This window comes from Xenopus tropicalis, chromosome 1, assembly GCF_000004195.4.
Source record: "Xenopus tropicalis strain Nigerian chromosome 1, UCB_Xtro_10.0, whole genome shotgun sequence".
NCBI lineage: Eukaryota > Metazoa > Chordata > Amphibia > Anura > Pipidae > Xenopus > Xenopus tropicalis.
In genome coordinates, this window is record NC_030677.2 from 155,063,218 (window position 1) to 155,088,415 (window position 25,198).

The 25,198-nt window shown below is 39.2% G+C and overlaps 1 protein-coding gene across 8 annotated transcripts in view; it reads right to left on the reverse strand.

The window, feature by feature from the left end:
* The window catches only part of arvcf (ARVCF, delta catenin family member), a 309,335-nt gene that overhangs the window by 136,789 nt on the left and 147,348 nt on the right, over positions 1-25,198 (reverse strand). For 7 of the 8 annotated variants that reach the window (XM_031892415.1, XM_012969413.2, XM_031892416.1 and 4 more), the window contains exon 4: positions 6,048-6,140. The exons of the other annotated variant lie outside the window; for it this stretch is intronic. The gene's annotated coding sequence lies outside the window, so the exon portion shown is untranslated. The remainder of the gene's footprint in view (positions 1-6,047; positions 6,141-25,198) is intronic. 8 annotated transcript variants of the gene reach the window in all.

Below are 25,198 nucleotides of genomic sequence, written 5' to 3' on the forward strand. Positions count from 1 at the left end.
TGGAGCGTATTTTCGGCAAGCCGAAAACCGCTTCTCGAGAATATGCTCCATATGCTCAAAAATGGCCCTACCTGTGCCTGCACTTGAATGAATGGAATACGTTCGGGTGCAGGCACATGTAGCTGATATCCGCCGAAAATATGAAGTATCACGTTTATTGGTGGATTTTGGCTACATGTGTTCATTCGGGTGCAGGCACAAGGTAGGCTAAATTTACAGTAGCGGGGCATGTTCTCGGCAAGCGTTTTTCACATACGCCTGTGTGGCATTAGCCTTAGGCTATATGGACACTAAGTGCTTTTTCTGGGGCTGCCCCCAACCCCTTCCTTACCTCACTAGTTGTGCTCTCTGCACTATAATAGATGAATTTCCAATTAGAAAAATAGAAATTAAACTCTTAAAAGTTGCAAATTGTAGCTTTTGGCAGGAAAACAATCCTATTGGGTTTATTTAATGTTTAAATCTGCATTCTGGATAACAGGTCCCATGCCTGTATATTGTTTAGCTGTATATATCATTATGGTAAGAGCAAATGTAGGGGGGTGGTACTGTTTTTGCATTGTTTGGTCATTGTTTGTATTTATACCATAACTTAATTTTAACAGTTCCCTGCCCCCATTTGTAAGGGGATTATAAGACTGACAGGAGGTTTTGGGAGGAGTGGAGGAAGAAGAAAAGGTAATGGTAGGCACAGAGCCAAGATACATGGTCAGTAACACCTAGAACTAATTAACCCTCCCATATAAATACAATTATGTCTTTTAAAGCTAATGGCATTTTGTGGAGATTAGTTGCCCGCGGGTGACCTCTCTCTCCATAGGGCATTAGCCTAATACAGCCAAAAGCTATATATAAAAAAATAAGGTTCAGTGGTCCTTGCATGTGTTATGCTTTTTACAAGATAACACATGAAATATGAGCTGATTGCTATATGTCTAAGAAGAACAACCTGCAGGCCTGGTACTGAACTGTGTCTGCTGGGACGCTGCTAGCTGCACATCAAGAACAGCTGGGTGCCACAGGTTGCACATCCTTATAAAGCAATAAAAGGCTCCTCTCCTCAATTACTCCCAGATATTATATCATTTTCTGTTCAGCTGAATTGTTCTTCTGGGCAATGGAGTCAAGATTACTTTTGTTTTACATTCACCATGATCAAAAGAGACTGCACTGCAATATCAGAGACACCAACGGTAAGACTTAAAGGGACCAACACATTATTTAAATGACTCAGTAACTGCCTTTTTAATATCCCTACAATGTTCTGTATAAGTAAGTTTGCTTACAAAACACATATTCAAATATAAAATCCTGGTTCTGGTGCTTGTAAAACTCTCCCCTTCCTACACAGCCTGCTCATTTTGATCTCTGATTTATTGATTAGTCAATCAGGCTCTGGCTTTCCCCAATAAGTTGCATATAAATTCAGATGCAGCCATGGGGATGGCACTGATGCTCACATTTCCTAAGCGCTAATATTTCACAAGTGCTAGGAAAATGGAAGTTGGACATGGCATTGACAAGAATCCAAATTACCACCAATCAAAACTGAACAACATGGAATCACAAGAAAACAACTTTATTTGTTCCTGGTAGTTTGTTACTTCCTACCTCAACCTGTTTTATCCTGTATTATTCCTCTTTGCACTTTCATGTTTCTTTTAACATCTCCTGCCACTTCCTCCATCAAGTCAGAAAGATAAAACAAGAACATAAAAAACATGAAACATAAAACAAGAACATACAAATCCCACTCTCACCTTGCATTCCGCTCCTTCCTGTTACTTGCTGTTGATGGCATTTCCCCAACCCTGGCCCTTACCCCATCCCTGTTTTGTCAGGGCCACGTTCTCCAAACCCAACATGTACCTCTTTAAAGTACAGAAACCTTATCCCTATACCCAAAGCCACTGTTCAAATATACTGTGCCCTCTGGAATTCCCGCTCCGTCTGCAACAAACTTACCTCCATCCATGACCTCTTCATTGCTAAATCCCTTAACTTACTTGCAATAACTGAGACCTGGCTTTCCTCTACTGACACTGCGTCACCTGCTGCTCTGTCCTTTGGGGGTCTACACCTTACTCACACTCCCAGACCTGGAAACAGGGCAGGGGGTGGGGTAGGGCTCCTTCTCTCCCCCAACTGTTCATTTAAAGTTCTTCCACCTCCTCCTTCTCTTTCATTTTCCTCATTTGAGGGTCACTCTATAAGGCTCTTCTCCCCTGGTTTGCTTTGCATTGCTGTCATCTACCGACCTCCTGGAACAACCTCACAATTCTTTGACAACTTTTCTGGTTGGCTTTCTTATTTCCTATTCCCCATTCATTGTACTAGGTGACTTTTACATACCTGTCAACAATCCTAATGCCCCTGCTGTCTCTAAACTCCTTTCAATCACATCTGCCTTTGGGTTATTTCTGTGCTCTGATTCCCCCTCTCACTTCATTGGAAACTCCCTGGAGATCTTATATTTACAAAATTCTGTTCAATCTCCAAACTTTACTAACTCCCCTTTCCCCCTCTCTAATCACAATCTGCTCACATTTCAACTCTCGCTAACTCCCTCTATACCCTCTGCAGTCCCCCAAACATGCATTTACCTGAAATCCCTAAATACGTCACATCTCTCTTCTTCCTTTGACTCTCTTTACATTAAAATCCTAACCATCTACTGCCCTAATCAAGCTACTTCTGCCTACTACAGCACACTCACCACTGCCCTTAATAAGCTTTCTCCTGCCAGGACAAAACACATGAGGCCCAAACCACTTCAACCCTGGTACACTGCTCATACCAAAGCCTTCCAAAGATAGTCACTAACACTTGAGCGTCACTGGTACAAATCCAGGTCAGAATCAGATTTCTGCAGCTACAAATCTCCTCTGCTTTCCTATAATACCACCCTCTGCCAAGCTAAACAAACCTACTTTACCGCACTCTTTAAATCCCTCTCTAAAAAACCTGCACAATTTTTTTCTACCATAACTTTCTGCTGTCCCCTTCTCCACCCCCTCCGTGTGCTTTAGTCACTGCTCTAGTTAGTGTCAGTTTTGTTTTTAAAGTGCTCTGCAATATCAGAAGTGATATTACGCAACTTAATCCCCATAACCATTCACCTCCCTCCCTACATGCTACCCTGTCTCTTCTTGGCTCCTTCTCCTCAGTGACTTAAGAGGACGTTTCAAAACTTTAGGCTTCTTCTCACCTTACTACATACCCACTTGATCCCATTCTACCCAATGCCAACCCCTGTCTTATCAAAGCCTTAACTCATCCGTTTAATCTCTCACTCTCTACTGGAATCTTTCCCTCCCAACTGAAACATGCACTTGTAACCCCTATTCTGAAAAAACCCTCTCTTGATCCCTCCAATCTTAGTAACCTCCGACCTATCTCTCTGCTCCCCTTTATCTTTAAACTACTCAAGTGCCTAGTTTACAACAAACTGACTCTATTCCTCTCTGACAACAACCTGTTGAATCCCATACAAACAACACTCCACAGAAACTGCTCTAACCCAATTAACTAATAACCTCTTATCGGCTAAAGCCAAAAACCACTACTCACTTCTAAGGTCTGTGACAAACTCTCAAGGCAACTTCTGCGATTTGTGAAATCGCGGCACCGCGTATGCTATCCCCCCGGCGATTTACATTTTCGCTGGTGGGATGGCATTTTGGGGAGATTAGTCGCCCGTGACAAGGGAGATTTGTCGCGGGCGACTTATCTCCCCCGTGTGCCACAGCCCTCATACTTCTCGATCTTTCAGTTGCTTTTGACACTGTGTATCTCCCTCTTCTCCTCCAGACCTCCCACTCTCTTGGCCTTTGTGACACTGCCTTGTCCTGGTCTTTATCTTACCTCTCAGATCGATCTTTCAGTGTCTCTTACAATGGAGTGTAATTTTCTCCCTTGCCTCTTTCCGTTGGGGTTCCTCAAGGTTCTGTCTTGGGCCCCTTACTATTTTCTCTCTATACATTCTCACTTGGCAAACTAATCAATTCTTTTGGCTTTCAGTACCACCTCTATGCTGATGATACTCAGATCTATCTTTCTTTTCCTAATCTCAACCCAGAGCTTCTAACTCATGTCTCTTCCTGCCTGTCTGCTATCTCTACACACGGGAGCTACTAGTAGCAGCTACTTGTTGTGGCTACTAGAAAAGGCAACGCTGATTATTTACTGATAATTGGCCTTCCCCTTCAGAGACTGTCCCCTCTTCAGTCCATAATAAACACTGCTCATACTCGGCCATGCAACTCTGCCAGTCCCTGCACTGGCTTTCACTACTATCTAGGATAAAATTCAAACTAATGACTCTCACATTCAAAGCAGTCCGTAACTCTGCCCCACCCTACATCTCTGATTTTATCTCTAGGTAACAACCAACCCGCTTGTACTGCTCCTTTACTGACCTAATTCTCAACTCCTCTCTCATTCCCTCCTCACACACTCGCATTTAAGACTTTGCAAGGGCTGCCCCCCTTCTCTGGAATTCACTCCCACAATCTGTCAGACTTTATCCCTATATTTCTGCCTTCAGAAGATCTCTAAAAACACATTTATTTAGAGACGCTTACCCTCATTTAGTTTAACATAACCTCAGTAGGCTGCTAAAAGCAATAACCTGTGCCACACCTCTCACATTGCATAGTTCTGATCTTGCCCATTTCCACACCTTGTGTCTCAACCCTTTCTCCTTGTAGATTGTAAGCTCTTTTGGGCAGGGCCCCCTTCACCTCTTGTATCAGTTATTGGTTGCTTTATATGTTACTCTGTATGTCCATTGTATGAAACCCACTTATTGTACAGCGCTGCGGAATGTGTTGGTGCTTTATAAATACATTTTATTATTAATAATAATATATAGCAAATATATATATATATATAAAATATTATAATTAGAAAAGGACACAAGGAAATTTTGTTGTCTTAAAAAAGGAAAACCAGCTCCACAGTTCTATTTTGCTGGCTTTGTCCCAATGGTTATCTAAATTCTTCTTCTACACAGTAGCCCTTGTCTGGGAATTATACTATAATTTTCATAGCAGTTCCTGTTCTGTACTATTCTGGGCTATGGAACAAAGGGCGTTAGTCCGCCACTGCCATCTGGTGGAAACCAGTAGCAGAAAAAATGCCCCTCCTCCATTTATCATCGATTCTAATACCAGTGAACTGAGAGCGCTACATCTGACACACACCGTGCAGCAGTTGCAAATAGACTTAGATGCCACAACTTTCACCTAAATATTTTGCCACTGAGGCCTGTATGTCACCGTTCCAGGTCCATCCAACAGGGTTCTTTCCATTCATTAGTATTAGTAGAGAAGACAAGTTTTTTTTGCTGCTGTTAGGGCATATGGGGTATACATGCCATGTGTCATAGCCCATAAAAAATATAAGAATTGTACATAGTCCTATTAAGAATTCTAGATGTGTTTGCCTATATCTGCTTAAATGAGGCACGGGTACAATTACAGAGGCATGGTATCACTTATCTGAAAACCAGTTATCCAGAAAGCTCCGATTTACGGGACCACCACCACTATTTTTACAAATTATTTATTTTTTCTCTGTAATAATAAACAGTACATTGTATTTCTTAACTAAGCTGCATGAATCCATATTGATACCAGTCCTATTGGGTTTATATAGTGTTTAGATTATTTTTTACAGATAAAAAGTATAAAGATTCAAATTACAGAAAGATCCCTTATCTGGAAAGCCCCAGGTCCCAAGCTTTTTGCATATTACATCCCATATCTGTACCAGTAGCTTTTTTTAAATACTGTCTCCGATATCATCAGCTCATTTTAATTGCCGCTGTAGATTATATCAACATGACGAGCAATTAAGCTAAATTAATATGCCTTGTCACAGGACATTCCATTTCCAGGGAACGAGGGAAAATGACGTTTGATGAGCGACATGGATTGAAATGTAAGTGATACTGCATGTCATAGAGCAGCAGACGGATGCCAGCAATTGAACAGCATGTTAAAGTATTAGTGGTTTAAGGTATAAAACACAGAAGCAATACACACCAAGCAGAATATTAGGATCTTTAGAGATGCTCAGACATCACCCACTAGGATTAGAGAAGAAAGAACAGCAGCAGCCTCAAGATTGAGAGTTGGCTAAAAGAGAGAGAGAAAGGACAAGAAAGGTTAGTCAGGAAAATACCAGCTGCATATTTTTATGTTTAATATTCTGACTCGTACGAATACTGGCAGAAAAGGAACTGCAAGCCAAATCCACTACATTTTCACAGTATCATCATATAAACTAATTAATATCATTTTTTATTACTGAAAATATTTAAAGTTATAGCACATATTGCATAATTACTATTTTCCCATTAATTTATTTTGTCATGAAAGTCATACGGTTTTTATACAGCTGTGTACTTTAAAATACTGTGCTGGGTATACTTTGTTTTAGTCATTTAATTCAAGGCAAACTGAAAATATTCAGTAGCTTCGGACTGACCCACTCGGATTCTAGGAAACAGATTTGGACTGGGATTAAGAATAGGCCCTGGTATTTCAAGTACACAGAGGCACAAACATCCCCCCACCAGCTCAATAAATAGTAACTGTCTATGGCATCTTACTGCAGCCCCTCTGGCATTTGCCAGAAACCATAGATTGCCAGTCTGGACCTACTAGGAAAAATCCTAGTGGGTTCTGACCCTGTTGGGCCCTGCCACCTGCCTTCAAGTACCCCAAGTTCAACTTGGAAAGCCAAATTAATCACCTCTTCATTGTTTTGTTATGCTTTGTTGCCAGGTGGTAGCAGTTTGAGCTGCCCATGTAAAATGCTCTGTGGTTGTTAGGGTTGTGGCCCCTGGCAACATATATTTTCATAAAAGAGCCTCTACAGATCATGATTCATGATGCAGCCACGGTATCTTCATATACAGGAGACCCCTGTCTATAATGTCATATTCTCAGTTGGAACTCTCACTGCAGTCTCTGGAGTCTCTGAAAGCAATGTCAGTGCATGAACTGCAATACAGCATTTGAGTTTTGAAGATTAAAAGAAGGCATAAAGATAAACAAAATGTTAATTTGATATGATTTATTTAGCATATAAAGCACACAAATAGTTTCAGTGTCCTTTCTCTTCAGCATTTGTAAGTTTAACCACTGATATATTCTTTATAATCAGTTGCAAAGTTTAGAAGGTAATAAATATTCATTTTCCTGTATAGAGATTTCCAGGCCCAAGTTAATGACACATGAAAACCTAACAGGAGTGTTTCACAGAATACCAAGTATAGCGAGCTCGGCAAATGTTTGCTTGGAATTAAATCACCATATTTATTCAGGCTTACATAAGCGCCATTGGTCCTGTACATCTTTACATATTTATTCTACCAATACTGCGCCTTGCAAATCTATTTAGACTCTTCATCAATAAAAAAATCTTATTCCAAAGCACTGCCAAAGTTATTTGTTTTTGTGACCTATTGGAAAAAAGCTGCCCTGCAGCATGATTTTGCCACTAACACACTTCTTTGTATTTAAGGAGGAGAATTATATTTTATTGCATTCATTTAAAGGGGCGGTTCACCTATAAGTTCAGGTTTTAGCAACTTTCAGTTGGTCTTCATTTTTTTATTTTTTAACATTATTTTTTATTGTTTTCAAAATCAATAACAATAATGAGAAGAAAAAGAAATAAAATGTCATAAAATCATAACAATATTAACCTGTCGTCACCATGTCATTATTGTTTATAAATGGGTGTCGTATTAATACAATCAGGAATCACATTGTCCATGCTCTGAGTTTGTCTGTTTGTTCAGGGACCCCATACTTATCATATTTGTTCAGTTTATCTTTAAGCATGTAAGTCATTTTTTCATTAGGTGGGATCCACCAGATTTCCATTAGACCATTTGTGGGTGGCGGCTAGATCCTTTATTCATATTTTATTGTTTTTTTTAATTATTTGCCTTCTTCTTCTGGCTCTTTCAAAAAGGGGTCATTTCATAAAAAATGAAGACCAATTGCAAACTGTTTCAGAATAGCACTCGCTACAACATACTAAAAGTGAATTTAAAGGTGAATATTTTTGAGTTAACTTTTAGTATGATGTAGAGTGTAAAATTCTGAGACAACTTGCATTTCGTCTTATTTTTTTAAATTATTTTTTAATTGTTTCACTTTTTGTTCAGCAGCTATCTGGTTAGAAAGAGTTATAAAGAGTAACAATAACAATAGAATTGTAGCTTCACAGAGCAAAGTTAAGTTACCTGCCGGGGTAAGTGACCCCCCATTTGAAAGCTGTAAAGACTTATAAGAAAAAGAAGGCAAATAACTCAAAAACTATTAAAAAAAATAAATAAGGAAAAGCAATTACCAAAGTTACTTAGAATAAGCCATTCCCTAATACAGTGATCCCCAACCAGTGGCTCGGGGGCAACATGTTGCTCACCAACCCATTTGGATGTTGCTCCCCAACCCCTTTGGATGTTGCTCCCAGTGCCCCCAAACCAGATAGTTATTTTTGAATTCCTGACTTGGAGGCAAGTTTTGGTTGAATAAAAACAAGATTTACTACCAAATAAAGCCCCCTGTAAGCTGATAGTGTGCATAGAGGCCCCTAATAGCCAATTCTAGCCCTTATTTGGCACCTCCATTTATGATGCTTGTGTTGCTCTCCAAGTCTTTTTACATTTGGCTGTGGCTTATGAGTAAGAAAGGTTGGGGACCCCCTGCTCTAATATATTAAAAGTTAACCTAAAGGTGAACCATGCCTTTAAGGTTGACAACAACCCCTAAGGTTTTGCCTTGTTTAGGTCTTTCCGATAGTAAATGTCTAGAAAGGGAGTGGACCATATGCTTAGAACCTATATAGAGCCAAAACACCACTCTGTCAGCATCACTCATGCCACAAGGCTAGGTGAGAACAGTGTAGCTGTTACCAGTGATGGCAAAAAGCCAAATTTCCATTTTTTTAAAATAGCATACATTATGCCTTGTTGTGTTTATTAGAACAAAACCCATGTCAAATCACATCAAATTAAATGGGGTACCGGAGGGCGGATGTGGACTGTATTATAACAAAGTTGTGGCTGGCCAAGATTTGTTTTTGTTATTTCCATTCTTGCATTGTAACTCAAATGTCATTTATCAGTATGAATGACTAGCATTTGACTTCTGTGTTTAGGTTAATATGTTTAATCTTTGCTCCTTTGTGGTTTGGGACTGGATTTACCTGCCTCGGGAGCCTGTCAGACAAAGAGAATACATAAGAGAAGCTGCGCTCTTGTTATGGCCTGTCACTCTAAATTCCATGAGCATTTTTCTGATAGATTTCTTACAACATAGACAAGTTGCCATATTTTTTTATATCCTTGTTTCAGATAACACGATGAAAGCTTAAGCACTGACCCTGTGATATCTGACTAGTAAAGCAGCAAGGACTGTGGAGTGATATAGGCTAGGATTTGTGAATATGTTGTATGCTGTGGATAAGGTCTAGAGCAGGGGTCCCCAACCCTTTTTACCCATGACACACTTTCAAGTGGGGAGCAACACCAGCTTGAAAAAAGTCCTTGTGGGTGTCAAATAAGGGCTGTGATTGGCTATTTGGCAGCCTACAGGAAGCTCTGTTTGACAGTACAGTTTTTATGCAACTAAAACTTGCCTCCAAGCCAAGAATTGAAAAAAGCACCTGCTTTAAGGCCCCTGGCTCAAAAGCCACTAGTTGGGGATCACTGGTTTAGAGTCATCTCAAAAGTACAAAAGGGGTTGGTTTAAATGAAAATATCTGAAGGAGTAAAAAACGTTTAGTGACACTGTAAGCTTATACGTATAAAGGGACAAAGTTATGATTGTTACTGGGATATTTGCCCCATTAAACATACTCTTGTATAACCATCTTGTTCAACACTCACAAAATAACATGCTTTATTGCCCTTTAACTTGTACTATTTTTAAGCTGCAGACCACGTTAGTGATTAATACACTACAATAATATTAACTTTTTGAGAACATGCCAAGATAATGTCCTACTGAAAATGATCACATATGCCAGATCAGCTGGAATAAATTTTGCGGATATAAATGTTCCTCTTTGTATTATTGGTTATCAACCTCTGCCCCTCTAAAGAGCCTTGGAAAAATGCTGTAGCTGTAAACAACAAGGGCTCTAAATCACAATGTGCCCAGCCTTTGAACAATGATGATGTTTGTCAGGGTTATCTCATTATTCAGCTGCCAACGCCATGGGCAAAAATAAAGGCATCAGAAAAATGTTGGCACAACTGTGATGGCAGAAACTGAACAAGAATATAATAGATAACACGAAGCTTGGAATATGTTGCACAATAAAGGATGCCTTGAGCTCATGTCTTCTACTACAGATGGAAAGCAATATGGCACAATCAACACTGCTTGGAATACTTTGTTGGTGATGGAAAGTAACATATTTAAAAATAAGGTCAGAGTCTACTGTCTGCACAGCACAAAGATCAAGAGCACAATGTGTGAGTAATGTAAGAAGCCTCAAACTGAAGTAACGGTGCAGAGGCAATATGTCTGGGATTTAAATGCCCATGCTCTTTCATGCTCTCTTATGTACGTGGTTGGCTGCAGTTGGTAGTAATTGAAATATAAACACAAAGGATTTTTAGTTATAGCTTCCACATTCCATTAAGACTTTAGCTTTCAGGAAACAACAGTACTTATAAACAATTTACCAGGCTGTCCAGCTTTTCATGCACGGAGCAACAAAAACTTCTTGATCCCTCATGCACACCCTTCTGAAGATGAGCCAAAAGCAAAAGTATCCATTTGTTTTCATGTGTAATATAATTACAGTAACGTTGATTCCAAATAGTTTCAAACAACTCCAAGAGAAATATGGACTTCCTGTATGATAACATACCAGATATCTGTAAGTCTGGTGTCCAGTAGCTGGAATGATGATGGCTAATAAAAAAAATGTATTCTCATTTTCTTTCATTCAATAAAATACAATTCAATACAGCAAAGAATACTATATTTGGCTTCAATATTGAGTTGCAATGGTTTTGTTGCTACCTGAATCTAATGAATCTGAAGATTCCTATAGCAATATGAGATTGGGTACCTTTCAGCTATCACAGGTGGCTGGCATAATGGAAACACTTTTGTTGCACCACCAAGAGGCAGTTTTCTGAAGGCATATATTAAATTGCTTACCAAAGATGTGGAGGCCCAAAAAAACAAGATGAAGTGCAAACCCTGGATGAATAGGTCCCTCTAGTGACATTTCTAGATAAAATATTTCTGCGCCCACCTGCCCCTCCCTCACATCTCCCCTCCTCGCCTACTAGTTCTCACATAGGGGAGTGGTGGAGAGGAGGGTTCACTACAGTTATAGATGAAGCAGACCCCACGGTCTGGGTCCCCCTTGCCCCCCACAGGGCCTGCTTTCTCTATAGTTATGCCACTGGGAAAAACCCACTTATTTAATGACTAATGACAGGATTCTGCTGTTAGCTTTGACATCTCAAGTCTGTATGCATCTATTAAACACAACTTAGGACTGGAAGCCATCAGTCATTTGTAAGTACAACCAATTATACAGCCATACAAAAATCCAAACGTATTGGACATTGTGTTAAATCAGAATTACACTTTATTTTGGGACTCCTTTGATGCAATAGATCCACAGACACAGTAGGGCCCTGGGGCCTGAACATATGCCTACATTAAGAGTTAAATGATCAGATCACAATGTCAGGGATACAGGCCATCAAATTAAGGGCCACATTAACGAGCTGGTCCTCACCCTAATGGCATTTTCAAACCTGTCTGATCGACATTTGCCCCATTTTCACTATTTAACATAGTAAGTATAGGCTTGATAAATGGCATAGTGAGGCCCCAAACATTGTCATTTCATGTAAACCTTTTTTGGAGTCATTAAACCACTGCAAGCAATTTCATAACTTCTTCGGTGTGCTACAGTCTTTCTGAATTCAATTAATTCATTTTGGACCTTGGGCAGGTGGACCTAAATACTGCCCAGCACCTGACACTTAAAATACAGGTTCAGCACTCTAAAATTGCTACAATCAATGGCATAAGCACATGGAATCAAATCGTTCATTTAAGAGGATAAAAATGTATTTTTTTTCTGTGTAAAACTGCACTTCTTAAAAAATACACATCTTAACTTTTTCAAATGTAAAAATGCATATCTTAAACAACTTCAAGTTATTAATACTTGAGAAGCACAGATGATATTACGGAAATCCCTGCAACATTACTGGAAGTGACCAGCCCTCATTAATTCTCAAATGCTCAACTAGAAACCTTAAAATTGCAATGATTTGTGGTGATATTAAAGTGCTGTTCCTGTTCTCACTAGTTAAGAGCTGCACCTACTAGACCCTGCCCAGCTGATATGCTCAAGCAACAAACAATATTTGAGGTGAAAAAATGTCACATCCAGCATGCAGCCCTCTGGTAGAATGGTACTTCCAATTCTCAGCGTTCTTAGATTTGTAGTTACAGGTATAACATTCTATGTTTTTGTTAAACTCCACTACTCTCCACATATGCCATCCTAACCTCAAATGGCACTGGTGGAATGCTGGGAGCTGTAGTTATTTAACAACTGCTGGTTGGTTCCCCTACAGCATAACCTTTTATGCACCATTCCATTACAATGTTACTCTTAGAAATATTGTCAGCTCTATATAAAGTATAAATACATATAATTCTACCTTTACTATTTATCTCAGTATCCAACTTATACAGTATAGTAGAAATGTCAAAAAATTTGCTTTATGCAGGGTCATGTAACATATTTAGAATGATTTATGCTTTTATGGAACTTTGTAGTAAGAAAAATGATAAGGATAAAATGCCATATTTTTTAGGAAACAGAAAACTGCTGAAAGCGTGCCACAGCTTTGCATGGCTGAGCTCTAATGTGGCCCTACAGCAACAATTCCACCAGTGGGCAGTGATGGGAAATACACATTTCACGAAACAGCAATTTCAATATAGCTCTTAAAGGCTACGGCTGACAAACAGCACAGGTGACAAAGGAAGCAGAGTGATTTTCCTCCATTTGATATTTTATTTCCTATGTTTTATTTAATGATGCAAGACTAAGAGACATTTTGAAGCTGCTTACCAGGGAGCAAAGTTTTGTCAAAGTTGATGCAGAAGCTAAGCAATCGCAGGCAAAGAAATTGCCCCAGGCAGGTCAGGAGCACCTCCGTGAGAAATGGCTGACTTTCTCCGAGCTGAACTGAAATGTCATCACTAGAAAAAGCCATTTGTACAATTGTGTGTAATTTGCTTTATGAATTTCTCATGTCACTCACCGTCTGCAGCAATAGCTTTAAAGCCATGTAAGGCTACAAGCAGGCTATGCAATTGCAGAGTGCGTCATTCAGGGAGAATATTAACCATTCCTTCAGTTTCAGGTAGAACTGCTTGCAGAGGGATGCAATACTCCTCCAAATGCGATTGGTCTAGCCCCACTGTGTCTCTTGTTTATCCAACCTGACTGGTTATAACATATAATATTTCTATATTTCTATATGTCTATTTCAGTGGCCCCAAACTTTTCTGGAGCAGGTAGTTGAAATAAAAAAAACACACTGAAAGGAAAACATTGATTAAAATAATGTACCATTAAATATAATTTATTAATCAGTTTTGGTTTATTTGTTTTTTTTTCTTTGTTTTTATGCAGCAAGCCAATATGTCTGTAAAAATGGATGCACTGAAATCCTGCTTTGGGATTCTGGCTGTGAACATTCCAATTATACCTAATAATTTCAGTATTATTAAATTAAATAAACAAGTCTTACTGATGCGACTGTGGAAAAAACACCCACTAACTCATCTTCCTATGAAGCATCAATCAAACCCTGAAGTGCCAGCCAAGTTCCAATGGAAATTAGATACAGCATATACAGTATATATAAACTAGTGACACTGACACTTAATAAATATTTACAAAACTATTATATAGTTCTTTACAGGTTACCTATACTACAGGTTACCAATACTTCAGGTTTTTATTTGCCATACCTGTACTTTTGCAATCCTTAAATTTTCTGGGACATTATTCAGCCATTAAATCTCATTACAGTGATGGCAGCCTACACACCTGCCTGTTTCCACCCTTTAATGCCTGGCTGCGTCAGATGGCCATTGGAGCACTTTGATTGATGATTCTATACATTTCAATAGAGCGGGTGTCATGCCAGGATATGGCAATGCCACAGAAGTTCAATATTTGGTTTTACTGGTTTTATTACACAGCATAACACATAACAACAAAGCAAATCCACACTGGGAAAACCCACAGGTAGGCAGCCAGTAGCTTTCCAACAATGGATGGAACATCCCACACTTAAGGAATAGTGACAGAATGTCCAGCAACACAGGGGTTAACCATGCCCACCACAATACAACCCAGTACTTCTTTGCCAGCGGAGCAAGCAGTCCTTAATCCAACAGCCCCCTAAAGTGCAGTCATTAATCCAACAAGGCCCCCCTCAGTCACAGGGTAGAAGTTTCTCCAGCAAACAGTTCCCTTACAGCTCAGGCTACATGAGGGGTAACTGGGAAGGAATCTCTTACCAACTCCCACTCCTGGGCACCCACACAAATGGGGGCAAGGACTCCTTCTCCCAAAGGGCACAAGCCTTGGTACCCCTTCCTCCAAAGGTGCAGCAGCTCCCCAGTTCCAGTAGTGATCCACTCTGCAGGCAATCTAGATCCTCAGTGGTTCTGATGGGGTCAGTTGCTTGGATGTTCCCTGATCCAGAAGCAAGTAATCCGGTCAGATGTAGCACCGCAGCCACTATGCCCAACACTCTGTACCATCTACTGCCCCAGACCCTTTGTAGCCAGTTTTAAAATTTCCGGGGTTTGAGATTCCCCCCCCCTTGTTACTATTCCCATTGTTCCATTGGCTGGACATGCCTTCCAACTGCCCAGGGTGGGGCATTAGTACTCCCTGCCAATGTTCAAGCAGGGTAGTGTAACCCTTACCTACTGTTATTGAGGGTGAATGGTTGAGGTGACATGTCTGCTAATATATAACAAACTAAACAAATTCTGTTTTTCAATTGTGAATCTAAATAGATGTTAAGGAACTTCAATGTAATTTTAAAATAAATATTATGCTGTTTATTTAGTTCTGAGGATACAAACATATTAGGCCGAAAAAGTAAAAGATGCAGCTAAGGTGTTAAATCTATTTCTTTCTTGCAAACAATTCCTGTTGTGCCGTTCTTTCTGTTCCTGAGACTAGGAGTTTGCTTGAGCAGGATCTCCTGGGGTGAAGATGATTAGGATGCTCTAGAGGTGCAATCAGGATAATACTAACCGAACAACGTTTTCCTTTTTTCCAGCAAAGTAGAGTTTTTTTTGTTGTCAGTGTGTTTACTTGTCTCTAGGTCACTGTGTTCTTCCATAAGTAAGTGTTTGCAGAACATGACGTCTGACGTAAAATGGAAGCAACATTTTTATAGTTGCTAGGGACAACAATTATATAGCAAACAAATCCCATTAACCTGCCCTGGTCATATAAATTAAATTGTGCTATTACCAATTATGCAGATTTTAACATATTAGTTTAATTTAAAATATGCACAAAGAATATGAAACAAATACTTTGTGGAAGGGGGTATTTATACAGACATTTCTCTTTTTCCATTTTTTTTTTTTTTTTTTAAAGGTTTTGCCATCCCTTATAAATAATAGACATCATTTTCAAGCACAAGTGCACTGTAAAGTACAATTTTGGACATAAGTTTCCGTGTTTTTACCCAACCCACAATGACGCATTTTTTTTTACAAACCTGGGAACTTTGTGGCTGTGAGGGGGAGTTGTGCTTGGCACAATCGGGTCAGGTTGTGCACGTGTTTCAATGTTTCTGGGACAAAATAGCTCAGATCTTTGGTGTTGACATGCTGTCTTTCTGGATGCCAAAATAATTTTTTAGCCACAAGTGTGCTGTGCTGCTGTGGGAACCCTGAGGCTACGCCACCTTCAATGTGATGGTAAATGCCAGGGTTCCCCTGCGTTAATTTATTTTACTATCGATATAGATAGGTCTGTATAGTCATGTGTATGTACTGTATATATAATAGTCCCAAACTGGTGCACATAGGAAACAGCAAATGCCTGGGTGCTAGGAAAACAGAAATAGGTAAACACACAAAATCCAGCACTATCAGGTCTAAGTGAAAAGAAACAAGAAAACTTTATTTATTGTTTGGGCTCATTCCTTCAACGGAAACAGAGTAAATGGACACCACCATATTCAGGAAACTCAGCAAGTGCAGAGCCATGTTACTATTACCAAACCATCTTAAACATATTTAGAAAAGTAGTGTTATTGTTACAATGATATTTCCACAGTAATACAATTCCTATCTCCCAGTGTGTTGATGTTTATTTATTTTAAAAAGGGGAAAATATTTCTTATTTAATGCTTCTGGCAAAATAGTTAACAAGTAAGGGAAGAAAGGAAGGAAGAAAAGAGACTCCTTATTGGGGTGAGATGGTACAGATGGTTGGTGGTTATAATAAATGGTGCTGTGACCTACCTCTTACTCATCATTAGAATATAGGTTTCCTTCCTATCTGCCATCTACTGCTGATGTTACTGGACTAGATTATTATAAAAGTTGGGTGTTGATACTGACATGACCTTTAGCAAAATCAAAGAATACAAATTTGAGGGCCATTAAAGATATTTCAAATTACACTTTTCAGCATGGTTACTCAACTCTAAGGGGCCACAGTCAGAGTGGGAGCTGCCGCAGTATTGCGGTTGGCCAAGGCTTTTGGTCCCTAGGTTACATTACATCTGCCCTCTCATATATTGGGATGTTTATGCAATAAATATATAATACAGTGGTCATAGTACCCAAAGCAATACTTTGAAGAAGTTCACTGATGGTCTTTTTAGGCTTCCTAGATTCGAAGCCAAGAACAAGGATTTGTTTTGACTTTGAGTAAAGGGTGAAGAAGCATTAGTCTGAGTTTCAACAAGTAAGGGTGCCCTTTATTTGACTTGCATTGTGTAATCCTTTCTTCTGTGCTAATCACTTACAATATGGAGTTTACTTTGCAAGATACAGAGTAGCAATAAAGGGGGGTGGGTAATCCTTTCCTTTAAAAATTCCCTAGTCTGAAAACAGCTCTAGGACAATAAGGAAAGAGACTGTGAATTTATGGTATACAATTATGGGCTGAGGTGCGCAAGACGGATTTGGACAGTTCAGATAAGGTAAAGAAATCAAGCCTGGCTGAGCTACAACTACGCAAATTATCTTTAATAGTTTTGAAAATAATATTGGAAAAGTGAACATTCGAGTCAAAAGGATGACAAAGAGAAGAAGGATATTAAGACCAGGAAGCCAAATCATTACAGTGTTCAGTGTTTAGATGAGCTATTGTCAAATCTAACCATGTTAAATGCTTCGTAAGATTAGCAAACTATAATTCCTGCCCAGGAAATACAACAACTCTGTCTGGGTGGAATAATGCCAGCTCTTGGCAGCTCTGGTCCGTGTTTTGGCATAGACCATCTATGAGTGCTTCTTACATGTTCAGCATTTTTGTTTATGTATTAAATCAGCTCTGTCCTCCTGTCACCAAATCCCTATTCAATCCAGCTTGTAGTACAGTATATTAATATCATCATTTAAAGATGCAGTTCCTTCTGTTTGTAAAAATATCACTCTAGCTAGCTTTGGAGAGTATTTTAAAGGGATCTACAATGAAACCAACCTGCAGTCCTAAACCAATATCAAATGTTAGAAATTACATTTAAACTAAGCACATTTTTAGACATTTAGACTATCGGCTGTGTTAAAAGCTGATGCAGCGTGCAAAGTGCAAAAAAGGTTGCAATTGCCCATTTATTTGCACTCTGCATGTTGCATTTAGCCATCTGCAAATGGCCACACTGACTATGTTAGTCAGCACAGGATCCAAGAGAAGCAGGCAGGGGAGGCATGTAGGTGAGCCCTCGCCTGCGCCTACCTTCAGCATCCATTATATAAATATATATATATATTGTGTTTAGAAGTACCTTTAGTTGTGTCATTAACCCTCTTGACGATCTCTAGTAACAAAATAAACTAAGTATAAAGAAAAAGCACCTGATAAAACATAAATTAGACAGCTAAACAAGTAATTACAAGTAATTACCAAAAGACTCCCAACAGAAGGCACAGAAGCCAAGCACAGCGTTAATCCTGTTCTCAGTGGACCGTATGCCAGGCAAATCTCCCTGTGTGTCATTGCCCTTTAAGGAGAATTAAACCCTAAAAATGTATTCAAATGTATTCATAGAAATGCCATATTTTATATAATGAACTTACTGCACCAGCCTAAAGGTTCAGCCTCCCTATGATCCAGGCCTTCACAGTTGTCACAGAAGTGCACCATCTTGGATTCTGTTAAAAGTGTCCGTGACACGTGCTCAGTGAGCTCTGGGCAGCTGTTGAGAAGCTAAGCTTAGGGGTCGTTGCAAATTATCAAGCAGAAAATGAGGCTGGCCTGGCATAGCCAGCTAATAATTAATTTCCAGTGCTAACTGCAATGGTTGCAGAGCTGCCATGTACTAATAATCTGAGTTATTTACTAATCAACCTTTTATTGTGATATTTATATATATATATATATATATATATATATATACGCAGAGAGCATCAGCAGAAAAGAAGATGGGGAGCTACTGGGGCACAGATATTTACTGCTAAAGGGCTATGACTGCCTTAGGCTTCTTCTTATAAGCTTTAGTTCTCTTTTAAGCAGTCCTCCACTGATGTACCCCACAGAGCTTTTAACTTAACTTTTGCCAGTACCTGTGCAGTCCGCTGACCATCTGATCACCAGTATAAACATCTTTGGGCCAGAGGCCTTAAATAAAATAGAGAAAACCAAATACATACACACACTAGCTAAATCTAACCGACCAACTGAGTTTAGCCAAGAAGATCAGTTATACAGAGCCTTTTTTAGTTTTACACCATCACAGAAAAATTCCCCAGTTTGCTTTGCACAGATCTACATCCCTGCAAATGACAGCAACCATACCAAGCCTGTACATACAATTATATGTTATTACATATGATTAATTTTGTGAGGGCAATGTCAAAAACAAACCATTTTAAGGGTTTAACATTTTATAAGATTTAGCAAATTCACTTCTGGCAAATCATATAGGCACAACAGCTCTTTAAATAAAGAATCTTGCTTGCACCTCCTTATGCCAATGACATCCTCCCAGGGGCCTGTAGGGCAAATGCTGTAAGATTTAATATAAGAAGTGCTAGATAACCACAGGAAGAAGATCCATTATATAAATGCTATAAATATCTATCAGTCATTACACCACTGAAAAACATATTCTGTTCTTTATCAGTGCACTTACTGTCCTGCTCTCTTTCACAGCCGCCATCTCTCCTTTATAACAGGAACATTCCCTCATCATTGTCCCTGGTAAGTGTTGTACCTGCAAATACTTGATGTTTTGACTAACTGCAAAGAAGAATCTCATTATTCAAATAACAATAACATTGCCCTGTTTGATGCTATAACTAAAGGTTAGTTCACTCTTTTGCAGAATCTTAAACTATATATTATAATTATATTATAACTATTATATTTTCCAGTTGATTTGTAGGGGGGTTAGCAATGACAACAATTATTCTGCAACCACCAAAGGTTTTGGCATACATATAATTATGCTGACAAATCTTTGTAGCATTAAATAAAAAAAATAAAATGATTAGTAAATAAGTATAATTAAATAAATGTGCCTATTCGTTTCTGTAGTAGATTCTCACTTCTCCATACAGGATGGTTCTCATCTATGCAGAAAAAACCCTGCAAAGCCCAACAGGCTTCACCATTACAGCTGAATTCAGCGACACTTCTAATAAATTGAAGTTGCAGAGCTGCACTGATGGCATTTATATGGGACCTCCAACTGTTTTTTTTTTTGTTGTTAAAAAAAAGGTAATTGGAAAAATGTACTGAAAATGTCATTCTAATCAACTTTCCAATATACATTAATACCCATTTTCAATGGTGTTTTGTGTTAATGTATTATCTGTCTAGATGTTTATATTCTCATTATTATGGCTTCTGGGTCCTTATACAGCTGTAGCAGTCAGCTGAATAACAGACCTGGAGGATCTCTGGCTTTTACTACATAATTTCAAGAGTCAGAACCAAGAGTAATTGCATAGAACATAAAAACAGAATAACAGAAATGCTGTTATTATTTGCAATGCCAAATATAATAAAAAATATTTTTTAACTGATGCGGAATTTAAGGCTGCTGAGAATTATAATTTTTATTTTGTATACAAAACACATTGTATGGGGGATTTCCCATTTCATGAAAATTCAATACATTTGGGTAACCTTACTCAGTATTTATACCCAGATTTTCATTAGGTATGCATACAGTCTTACTGACAGAAATGTAATTATTATGCCCATATGGTAGAGATATGTTAGTAGTTCATGTGATCAAGCAGGTGCAAAGTAGATGGATAATTGTTATTAAAGGCTGGCAGCTATGCCATCTAATAGGTAACCCTTTTCATCTGCCTCTGCACAGATTAAAATAAAGCAGTTCAGCTCACTGACCTGTCACTGTTCCCAGATATGGCACCAATGCTTATCAATTCCCAAAACATAGACTGAAGGTCCTTATACTCATACTCAATTATGAGTGGAGCACATATAAATCACTGAAATATTTTTAAAGAGATTTGGTATGGATATACAAAAAATGTAGAGATTGCAAATGCTACAGGCTAAGGCAGTGATCCCAACCAGTGGCTCGGGGGCAACCTGTTGCTCACCAACCCCTTGGATGTTGTTCTCAGTGCCCCCAAACCAGGTACAGGTATCGGCCCCCTTATCTGGAAACCTATTATCCAGAAAGTTCCGAATTACGGAAAGGCCATCAGCCATAGACTCCATTATAAGCAAATAATTCTAATTTTTCAACACGATTTCCCTTTTCTCTGCAATAATAAAACAGTACCTTGTACTTGATCCTAATTAAAATATAATTAATCCTTATTGGAGCCGAAACAATCCTACTGGGTTTCATTACTATTTAAATCATTTTTTTAGTAGACTTTAGATAGGAGATCCAAATTAAGGAAAGACCCCTTATCTGGAAAACCCCAGGTCCCAAGCATTCTCGATAACAGGTCCCATACCTGCAGTTATTTTTGAATTCCTGACTTGGTGGCAAGTTTTGGTTGAATAAAAACAAGAGTTACTACCAAATAAAGTCTCCTGTAAGCTGATAGTGTGCATAGAGGCTACCTAATAGCCAGTCACAGCCCTTATTTGGCACCACCATGAACTTTTATGATGCTTGTGTTGCTCTCAAAGTCTTTTTACATTTGACTATGGCTCATGAGCAAGAAAGGTTGGGGATCCCTGGGCTTCCCAGGAATGGGGTGGGAGCTCAGACAGTGAGTAAAAACTGTGCTGCTGATACATAGCGGGCGGCTCTCTGCTTGCACACTTCACTATAGCAGCTGTTAGTGACACTTTAGCTGGAGCACCCTTGATGGCTGCAAATGCAAAACCAAGCGAATCCATGTCCCTCTCAGTGACCGAGCAGCAATATTTTCATATAATTGAGATTATATTTTACAACATAACACTAACTGTATGCAATAGATTCTATGTGGTCAGCTTGGTAATTATTCATTTTATATTTTATTCATAAAGTACTGACATTTTCAAAGACCTGCACAAAATAAAACCAATGCATCTAGAACAAACAGTTCATCAAACAGAAATACAAATGTAGCAGCTTTAGTCTGTAATATCTTATATTTTATAAACAATGCTCAGAATCTCTCAAATATCACATGTAACATTTACTGAACATCAAGGTGATTAGGGCTCTGGTTTGAGCCTTATTACAGGACAAATTGTAGATTTGTATTTATATTGAATCAGATTGAATGCAGATGTGTAACTGACTGCTGCATCTTCCCTGCGGTGTATTCTGCACTTAGGCTGCCTGCTGCTGGTGGAACACAAGCATTACACCCATACACAAGCTAAAGACCTTTCACACTAAGCTTTTGTTCATCTCAGCGATTCTTATCCTATGGGATCACCATGCTGTTTATGATAGATCTCCATGATCTCACCCTAATAATGTCATTTTTTTAAAACTACAATTAAAAGGGAAGGATAAGTGGTTCTAAACCAATTTTTGGGTGACAAAGCTGATTCTGCAAGATAATTTGGGGCTCCTGATAAAAAAAATTTATAAAAGCCCAACCGGTTAATCTATTTACAAGACCTGCTCATTTATGTATATATATAGATATATATTTATACCACTATATGCCAACTTCCTATCACCTAGGCAAGGCTGCCCAACGTATTTAAATTATTAACAAGTATTTATAAAAACACATTTTGTAAATTAAATGGGTATACACATTTAACATCGAAACACAGGACGTGGAGATGGATTTTTAGTGGTTCTTTGTGGCTTCCAGAATGCTGAACCCCACAATGCCTCACTGGAACCTGTAAACAGGCCCAAATTGGCAATCTGTGGATTGTGGCAAACACCAGAGGGGCTGCTGTAAAATGCCATAGAGTCATGGGCGTCCGCAGACAATTTTTCAAGGGGGGGCAAGTCAGCTAGCATCATCCTGCAACAGACAAATATATATATATATATATATATATATATATATATATATATAAATATATATATTTTTTTTTTTTGCAGGATGATACTAGGGGAGGCTAAAGATGGCCCATACACAGACTGACCTACAGCTAATGTGACACTTAGTGGATTCGCTGCTGGCGTAAAAAGTTAACCTCCCAACTACCTCTTGCCGTTCCCACTGACTCCCAGGGATACTGTACTGTACATTTACCCTAAAATGTTTAGTATGTAAAAGTATTCATACGCGCACTTCTGTTAGGGGATCTGCAAACATTTGTGTTTGTGATCAGTTAGCTCAGTGGTTCTCAACCTGTGGGTCGGGACCCCTTTGGGGGTCGAACAACCCTTTCACAGGGGTCGCGCCTAAGACTATCTGAAAACACATATTTCCAATGTTCTTAGGAATAATTTTATGGCTGGGGGTCACCACAACATGAGGAACTGTATTAAAGGGTCTCGGCATTAGGAAGGTTGAGAACCACTGAGTTAGTTTAAAGGGGTAGTTCGCATTCGAATTCACTTATTTTTAATGGTTTTTCAGTTATTTAGCTTTTTGTTCAGCAGCTCTTCATTTGGTATATCAGCAGCTATCTGGTTGCTAGGGTCTTATTTACCCTAGCAACGAGGTAGTGGTTTAAACAAGAGATGGGAATATAAATAGTTAAGGGGCCTACTTGGAAAAATAAGTAATACAAAATTATAATAATAATAAAATTGTAGCCTCACAGAGCAATATTTTTTGGCCCCCATTTGAAATCTGTATAGAGGCAGAAGAGAAAGGCAAATTATTCAAAAAAATTAATTAGGAAAACCAATTGCAAAGTTGCTAGGAATAGGCCATTTTATAACATACTAAAGGTTAACTTAAAAGTGAACCACCCCTTTAGATGTGTTTATGTTAGTTTTATAGCAAGAAAGGAAGTGGGTACTGACTCCCCATTATATACAGTGAGACGCAGTCTTTATATACAAAACCAGCACATTATATGCCATGAGGAGCAGTGGGTACAGATGGCAGATATTCAGGCCTGGCACTATAACACTGGCACGGATACACAACATTGGCCCCACTGTAACTTACTATAAATGAACAAAACAATGACAAAAAAAAAAATAGTAAGTGCAAAAAACAACAACAAATATATAAACACACAATGAGCTTTTTCAGAGGGAAAGAGTTAACTTAGGGCTCTGGTACACGAGGAGATTAGTCGCCCGCGGCAAAACTCCCTGCTCGCGGGCGACTAATCTCCCCGAGTTGCCTTCCCTCTGCCATCCCACCGGCGAACATGTAAGTCGCCGGCGGGATGGCAGACGCGGCGGCGCGATTTCGCGCAAATCGCCGAAAAAGACTCGCGAGGCTTTTTCGGCGATTTCCCGAAATCGCCCCGCCACGTCTGCCATCCCGCCGGCGACTTACATGTTCGCCGGTGGGATGGCAGAGGGAAGGCAACTCGGGGAGATTAGTCGCCCGCGAGCAGGGAGTTTTGCCGCGGGCGACTAATCTCCCCGTGTACCAGAGCCCATACCCTCCATCTGTTAGGGTAGGGGATAGATTATAAATTATTATAGATGTCAGGTCAGGCAAAAAACAATTTAATATCAGCTAGTGATTCTTTAGAACTGTATAGTACCTGTGTATAGTACCTGTGTTTAGTGCCTGTGTATAGTACCTGTGGGATGAAAACTGCAGCAAAAGTTGAGAGTTGGTTCTTAGGTAAAGTTACAGCTGCAGATTCTTTTTTTCAGTCTTCATTTCTGTTTCCAGTTTGCAAAATCTCCCGATCCCTGTGTGCATCTGTGCTCTGATTGGTCAATTTTACTGTCTGTCAAGGAAGCTGTGCTCTAATTGGAGAATCCACAAGAAGAACGGGCTTGAGGGGACAGAAATGGAGTAAGGTTTTTTTTTTTGTTTTTTTTTTTGCTACTTTTCCAGGGGGGGGGGGGCAAGTGCCCCTCTTGCCCCCTTCTGTGGACGTCCATGCATAGAGTCACTATTTATTGGGCTGGTGGGGGGCTGTTTCTGCCTCTGTATACTTGGAATGCCAGGACCTAGTTTGATTTCCAGTCCAAACATGCCTGTAAAATATGTTGAGTACAGCTTTGCAGATGTCTTATAGACCCAGTATAAAAATGGGGTGTCTAGTCTGTTTACTATTACTATTATTAGTACTATTTTTGTATATGCATCACCACCATGAAGGTTTTGTTCAGACCAAAACAAAGTGACATGGGAATCAGCTGCACAGGTCAGTCAGTTTTTTTAATCATGAGTCACACTCAGATGTAAAAAGTGTTGGTGAGCAACACAACATGAAAAAAGTTCTTTGGGGATGCCACAAAAAGGGCTGTGATTGATTATTTGGTAGCCCCATGTGGACCAATAGCCAGTTGGAGGCTCTGCTTGAACATGTTGCTCACGAGCCACTGGTTGGGGATCACTGCTATACAGGGACATGTTAACAACTA